At 50.9% G+C, this 7,527-nt stretch overlaps 1 protein-coding gene across 2 annotated transcripts in view; it reads right to left on the minus strand.

The window, feature by feature from the left end:
- ARID1A (AT-rich interaction domain 1A) overlaps window positions 1-477 on the minus strand; it is an 83,381-nt gene extending 82,904 nt beyond the window's left edge. Inside the window, exon 1 of one of the 2 annotated variants that reach the window (XM_056330348.1) lies at window positions 224-477. The gene's annotated coding sequence lies outside the window, so the exon portion shown is untranslated. The remainder of the gene's footprint in view (window positions 1-223) is intronic. The other variant, XM_056330351.1, reaches the window with a different exon arrangement.
- Window positions 478-7,527: the final 7,050 nt, after the last annotated feature.

The raw sequence follows: 7,527 nt of genomic DNA on the forward strand, positions 1-7,527 counted from the left end.
GTGGGGCGGCAGAGGCCATCGGCGGGGTAGGGTGAGCCCAGCGCCTTATCTGTGAGGCGCAGGGCGGCCGCCCCCCCGGCGGGCGAGGGCCGGAGCAGGGCCCAGGTGTGCTGACAGGAACGCGGGCCCCCCGGGACGGGGGTGGAAAACCGACCACGGGCGGCGGGGCGGGGGGAAGGCGCAGCTCCAGGGCCCCTGTGGAAACTGCTCCGAGGGCGCTCACCTGCCAGGAGGACGCCGCGTCGTGTGAGGCGGCGGGGGAGGGCTGAGGCACGACCCCAGACCCTCAACCTTAACCCAGGGGGAAAGTTTCCCCGAACTCTGCCGCTGGCGGCGGCGAGGGGAGCAGTGGAGGCGGCGGGCTGCCGGCCGCCCCCTCAGCGACACGCCGCACCGGCCCCCCCGCCGGGGGAGGGGGCGCTGTTCCCGGCTCCGCGCCGCGTTTTCCCGCTCACCCCTCCCTCGCGCAGAGCTGCCCGCACCGCCTCACTTCTCCGCGCCTCCGGACCCCTCCGCCGAGGCCGGCGCTTTTTTTTTTCACCTCCCCTCCCCCCCACTTCCCCCTGACTTATCCCGGCCGAGCCCGGGGGGTGAGGGCAGTGGGGAGAAACACTCCTCTTCTCGTTTCTGTAACTGTATCCAGCTAAGGGAGAACGGGACGGTGCCTTTTACCGCGTGAGGCAGGAGAGGCCGTTGGGACTACTTGGCGTTCCTGCCACGGTCTCGGGCGGAAGGAGCTAGCTGTGCGAGAGGCTGCGCGGTGCTGCGGCTCTTCTCAGCGCTTCCTGGAAACTCCCGCTTAGGAGCGAAAGGGGGGGGGCGGGAGAGAAAGAGTCCCAGGCCGTGAGCGGGGGGGGCGACAGCCACTTCCCCACCGCCGCACCGGGGACGCGCAGCCCGGACAGCCCCCGAGCCCGCTGACACCCCGCAAATCGATCCCCTCACCCCCTTTTCCTGTGCTGATGAAGCAGAGAAGTGAGGGATAAACTCCCTCGTAACCGCCGTCCAGGCCGGAGGGGGCGGCAGGCCGCCCTTTTCCCTCCTCATAACGCGGGGAGCGCCCCTCAGCACGCCGGCGAGGGGTGGGAGCGGGGGAAGGTGGCGGGGGGCGGACAGCCTTCATGCCGGCTTAGCAGGGAGGGCGCTGGGAGGGAGGCAGGCAGCTTTGGGGGGGGGGGGGGGGGGGGGGTGCGGGGGCAGCGGCCTTCCCCGCCGCGACGGGGCTGGGGGCGGCAGTGCCCCCCGGGGGGCTGCGGGCCCGCGGTGCCGGCTGATGGGAGAGCGGCTGAGCGCCCGGGGGGAAGGGAGGTCGAGTTTGTAAATGGAAACACTGGTACATAAGCATTTAGCACAATCGGGCTGGAAAGCTCCAATTGCAAAGGGCTGAGAACAAAAAAAAAAAAAAAAAGTAAAAAAGTAAAAACCCTCCCTTTGCTGCCCTCTGCCTGCCGCGGCGCTGGCAAGGCGGTGCGATGGCGGGCGCGGAGCGGGGGCGCCGCTTCAGCCGCCCGGGGAAGGGGCCGCGGACCCGGCAGGGACCCCTGGGCCGCCCCCGCCGCGCTCCCCGCGGGAGGCGACATTCACACGGCTCTTCCTGAGGGAAGAAACGGAGCGAACGGCGCCGGCTCGCCCTTTTCTTGCTCCGAACAAAAGGTTCACCTTTTCCTGGGGTGTAACGCGCCCCTCTGCCCCTCACCTCCGACGAACAGGCTGGGAAAGGGGCTGCAGCTCAGCCCCGCTCGGCTAAAGGGCACCTCCAGGCTGAGGGGGCTGTGGGGTCTGCGCTTAGCACTTAGAGTATTTAACGAGACATGAGTAAAAATGCATTGCGTGTGCAAGCCGCGAAAATAATGAAGTTGAAAAAACGTGAGGAGAAGGCAAGTCCGCCGATAAATGCCCATGATACGCAAGCAAGGACACACAGCATCAGTAAATACCGTATGGTTCATTAGATATGGGCTTTAGTGATTCTGCTTAACAGTCAAACACCCTATTTCCTCTGCCTCTCCAGCCTGTTCCCTTTCACAAGCTCATCTCTCCAACTCTGCTGGTTCCCAGTTTACCACCCTTTAAACGTGGAGGTCTTCCTCCTCTCTGTTTCACACACACACACACACACACAAGACCCCCTTCCTCTGCTGAATCCACGAGTTTCGAGGGATGATGGGACTACTCAGGAAAAGCAGGCAACATGTAATGAAATTATGTGGAAGAGAAAGATCCATTATAGCAAGTAGATACCCGTAAATCCTGTTAGCAACCAAGAATTTCCATAGAAATTTCCTGATTCTAGATGCCCAGCACTTTTCATATGCTTCCACTTCCTTAACACCATTCCTAAATCTCCGCGTGCCTTCATTTACAAACCTAAAATCCAAATGTAAATTGAGGGTGAAGGTTGGCCTTGGCCTCCTGATCTCTTTGAAGTTGCTGTCTCGTTCATCAGTTTTAGCTCTAAATTATGTAGTTCAGGGTCTACTGGAAAGAGCAGCCTCCAGCTCTTGAGGACTAAGAGCGAAATGTCTCTCAGCTTTACACTTCTCCAGCACCGGTCAATTAAAGATGATCTGTTTTGTGGTTTAGGCGTCAGCTCCCTTTTAATATCTTTTAATTAGTTGCTTTCTTTGTTGCACTTTTATTATTTTGGTCTCTGTACTCCAATAGGTACAGAATGTCTTGTAAATATATGTATTTATTCTGTCAGCCTTGCGCCACTTCCCTTTTACCATCAAAATATTAAAACACAAAAGCTCATCAATTACTCATCAGCAGATCTGTGAATTTACACACAGACAGCTTTCTTTGGAGCAAGTCAGCAAATTAAAAACAACTCCTTCTAAAAACTTTGGCTGAGGATGGATTGTTTCCAGATCCTTTTTTTTTTTTTCCCCTCAATAAAAAAGGCAGGTCCTGGGGAAAGCTAATAAACAGCCGCTATTGAAAAGCCGATAGCACACCACATTCTGATGCTAGTTGTTTCGGAGTAATTGCAATCTTGTGTTTAGATAGCAGGAGATAGGAAAATGTCACTTTGTCTACATGTCCCGTAAGAATAAATCATCCTGGATACTTCAAGGGGATAAAGTGTCTACCAAGAGCTGATTCAATAGTCGCACTGAGAAGCTTTACATTGCCTGGTAGGTAGTTTAAATTATCATGGGAGGATTATCAAAAGCCTAAAAAAAAAACCCCAATCCCAACACATTAAAATGAAGAACTCAAATTCTTCTTGTCCAATTGCAGGAAATTCGAGTGTTGAAGAGAAAAAGAAAAGCAGCCCACTGCTCTCCCTGATTTCACAAACTTTTAATTGAGGAAAAGTGGTTTATTCCTAAATGTCCTTTTAGTGTGCTCTTGTCTGAGCAAGTTATTGTTTGTGCTCTTGTTTTTATGGCAACCACTCCAGTATTGACCACTTTAATATTAACCACTTGAGTGTTTTTAGCGATTCCTGAGAACTGTGTGAGTGATAACGTGCCTCCCACACCCGCAGCCCGACGCAGGGATCCTCAGCACGACTGTCAAAGATACACCTTGAAAGGTTTCAGGTTCTGTGATTAAGTATAAATCAATTATTCTGGCTGAATTTTGTTCAATTAATGATGTTAATTGCCTGGCTGGCAGACAAGTTAGAATCTGAAACCGTTTCATAACTGATACTTAAAGATTTTGCAGTTGGAAGTGATTTAACAGTATTGTTGATAACAGATCCGATACAAATCCCTTTCCTGCTGTTTTGTTAGCTCTCCAGCTCCAGGTAGAAGGGCAGTCCTGCTTGGTTAGGGGAAAAAAAAAAAAAAGAAGGATAATCTGGTTGAGAATTGTGCTTTGTTTTAAATAATTACCAGATCTGGTGTAGTATTTTCACCTGTATTTTTAATGTTCCAGCTGACAATGTGGTATTTTGGTGGGTTTTTTTTGAAGTTACTCAAGTGAGCAGAGATCACTCTGAACCCAGACTAGCAGAATCTAGTAAAAAAGGTGTTACTTTTCTATTGCTGCTGTTCAAGTGCTAAGTGCATATTAAACAGGGAAAGCTGTGGTTATCAGACCGGAGTACTTGATACTCAGTACTCCCACATGGTATGTCTGAAGTGATGTTGCTGAAATATACTGCAAGAGACTCTGCTCTTCATCTCCTGAGCCTCCCGCTAGGCCTCTGGCGGAGGATGAGGGAAGTTTACAGGAACTTCCCAAATGGGAAAGGGGGTAAAAAAGTCAGTTAAATTATGTATTTGCGAATCAGCAGCTGAAGAAACATTGTCATGTGAAGGGAATCCCACTACTAATGAAAGAAACGTTTCCACGCCTGCCTGCTTAAGTGAAAGCCTGTGCGACGCTGCAGTCCAGCCACAGCTCCCAAACCACGCGGACCCACGTCGTGTCCGTGCTCTGAGCGCAGGCAGCAGAAGCACGGGGGAGCACAGAGTGGGTGGCATTGGGGGAGCACAGAGTGGGTGGCATTGTCCCAGCGAGCCATGGTCCAGGGTCCCCGTGTTCACCTTCCCCACCTTCCCACCAGAGCCTGCGCTGCAGGTTGCAGGACCTGTACCTGTAGCCACGAGAGTGAAGAGAGGTGGAGATCATGGAGCCAAAGCAAACACGTTAGAGAAGTCAGGCAAGTACTTTTGGAGGAGGAAGCTCTGAGCACGCTTTTCAACCCATTGCACGACCTGTTTGGGATCTGGCAAGGCTGTGTTAGTCCTAAGGCCAAAGAAGTAAAATGCAGGTAGAAGACACCAGTGTCTCGTCTCTGTGGCTGCTAAGGAGAGGTAGTGAGAAGACAGCACAAGACAGAACAAAAATTGCCACGACAGCATGCTCATTTTTGAGAAAACACCCATTAGTCAAATTGTTTTCTTTGCTCAAATTTGACAGATCAGTTCAAGCCCACACACATCCTGCAGGATACACACACTCGTGTATCTAGCCTTATTTCCCAAACGGCTCCATCACCACACTAGCAATCACCTACCAAAGGCACCTCATTGCAAGCTGTAGGCCCTCAAGATGAAATAATTCGATATACTTACACCCGTTTTTTTAAATGAATGGAAGATGCTCTTATGTATAGGCTGAAGACACAGTAAGCAGCAGCAGAAGTGGCTAGACTTGTTTTACACTTTCTGGTGATGTCGAGTTGCCCTCTTACAAATCTTTTTGCTGTTCTTCTGGCCTCGACACATTCGGAATGATATTTCAAAGACCACTGATCATACCGTTCAGTAGCTGGAAAGAGAAAGCAGCCATGAATGGAGGTAGGAAGAGAGATAAAAGCAGTCTGTGCCCCAGCCCCAACATTTTCACAGTGCACATGGGCTGGTCGTGCAAACTAGATGCAGAGAGCTACAGAGCTGTTACGATGCAGTCCCACAACCCTAAATCCTGCACATTTAAGGTTGTATCTGATTATGCATTTCTGTATTTTCTGAGTATGTAATTATCTAGCACAGTACGTGCAGGTTACGGAGTAAACCCAGTTGGGAGTGGTGCACCAAGGAGGGGAGGAAAGGTCTGCATGTGGGGGGGTGGGTTTGTCTGTGTTGGGGATTGCAACAGTCGGCGAGTGCAGTGTGGAGGAAAGTCTTACCTGGGAAGAAAGTGAGATAAAATCGTGGCTTTGTGCTGCAAGGGGGTTATTGCCTCCTTGTAGACTACGAGGATCCAGAGCACCTGCTCAGGCATAGTTCCAAGCAGGTTACAGCTGAGGAAACAAAAGTTTCAGGCTTCTCCAAGTTGAGGAGTTAAAGAAATCTAAGTGTCCTTGCTGTAAATGCAAGGTAAATTATTCATTCTCTCCCTCCATCCCCCCCCTTCCCTCCCCCTAGTTCAGTTTTTCTTTTCATGCTTTAATCGTTTTGACACCAAGCTGTACAAAAGTAATTTAAAATTAACATGACTGACACTTGGTAGATAGCAGGACCTAGCGCAGGGCTCCACCTTCTACTGAGGACTGCGGAGAGGGGCTCTGGATTGGCTGCAGGTCCTCAGGCAGCTGATGGGGACCAAGGAAAAACACGGCAAACAATTAATTTGCTAATTTAGTTTTCTGTTTAATTTGAAACCAGAAAATTGTCAAGGCACTCATCAGCCCACGAGCAAGGCTGAGTGGACTTAGGGCAGTGCTGCACTCTTGACAGCAAAGAGGGGACACATTTGATTAGCCAGCAAAGCAATTTCTTCTGCCGGTACCAATGGCACTTAATAGGTTTGATGGAGTGTTTTAGCACTAAAGTTCTGCGGCACTGGGTTTTGTGTCACCTCTCCTCAATCCAGTACATTTTATGCATGTGATAACAGCCTCATGCACCGGGAAAGAGGTAACGAGCACACGGGCATCACAAAACAGCTGTGGAAAGTTGCCACCTTAAGCGCAGAATGTGCCGTAGCCCATCATTAACCCAGTACCGCCAAAGGATGCCTCAGTCAACCGGGATTCTTACAGGGGTAACGCCTGCGTGTGATAAATGATGGAGGGGCATAACAAGCCTGTATCGGGACTAGTATCCTTTGATGGAGAAATAAATACTCTAATTTGATTTCCTCCCTTCAGCTATGAAGGAGAGTATGTAATTTCAGATCTGTGAAGAGCAGGCCCTTTACACTCTGTTTTGGGCCTATTTTTGATGTAGTAAATTGAATTGTATCTATTTATTTCATGCACCCAATTCAGGATTTCACTAGTGGCTCACCAGAGCGAAAAGGTGCGAGTTTATGAGGACTGAGAAATCACCACAGCCCCGAACTTCATCTCAGGCATTTGCAAGGATTTGCTGTCGTGCGTGCGAGTGGGTGTACGAGAAGTTGTGAACACATTAAATCAATTAGTTTGTTACCAGCAGAGGGAGCGTGGGTCAGGGCTGGGTTCAGCGGGGAGTCAGTAGGCTAAAAATGGGACTGTCTCCCAAGGAAGCGTGACAGCACAGCTCTCTAAAAGAACGACTGTTGCAGCATCAGCACAATTTGTTTCCTAAATCCAAATGAACCGAGGGATAGGATCTCCTTTGCAAATCTGGGACCTTGCTTGGCCTTCTTAATTCACAGATTTCCTCTTCCCCTTCTAAATGATGCTCTCTGTAAGTCAAAGTCACTAGATGGTACTGTTGCTGTTTAATATTGACGCCTCTGTGGGCCAGCTATTTGGGAAACTCACATTTCTGCTGAGAGCTGAAGAAGGGCTGTGTAATTTGTCAGGGAGACGCAAGTGGGGAGCCAGGGAGCAGAAGTAGGTCAGATCTGGTTCCTGGGATTCAGCTGTCGGAGGGGAAGCGGAGGGTTGGCAAAGATTTCATCTGAGCAGGTTTGCTTCCAGGTTTGCTGCCCAAAGGGAGAACGGGGTCAGGCCCTCCCGTAAACACTGTGAAACCCAGCTCTTGGTCAGCCTTGCTTGCAGGCAGGTGCTGCTGGAGGTGGCTTGGGCTCAAGAGGAAGGACAAGCCCTCTGCAGCTGCCGTAGGTGGAAGTTGTGCTGCTTACTGACCTCCGTGCACGTGGAGCCAGCCTCCTGGCAGGAGGAAACTACAAGCC

The sequence above is a fragment of the Falco biarmicus genome, chromosome 3 (assembly GCF_023638135.1).
Source record: "Falco biarmicus isolate bFalBia1 chromosome 3, bFalBia1.pri, whole genome shotgun sequence".
Lineage (NCBI taxonomy): Eukaryota > Metazoa > Chordata > Aves > Falconiformes > Falconidae > Falco > Falco biarmicus.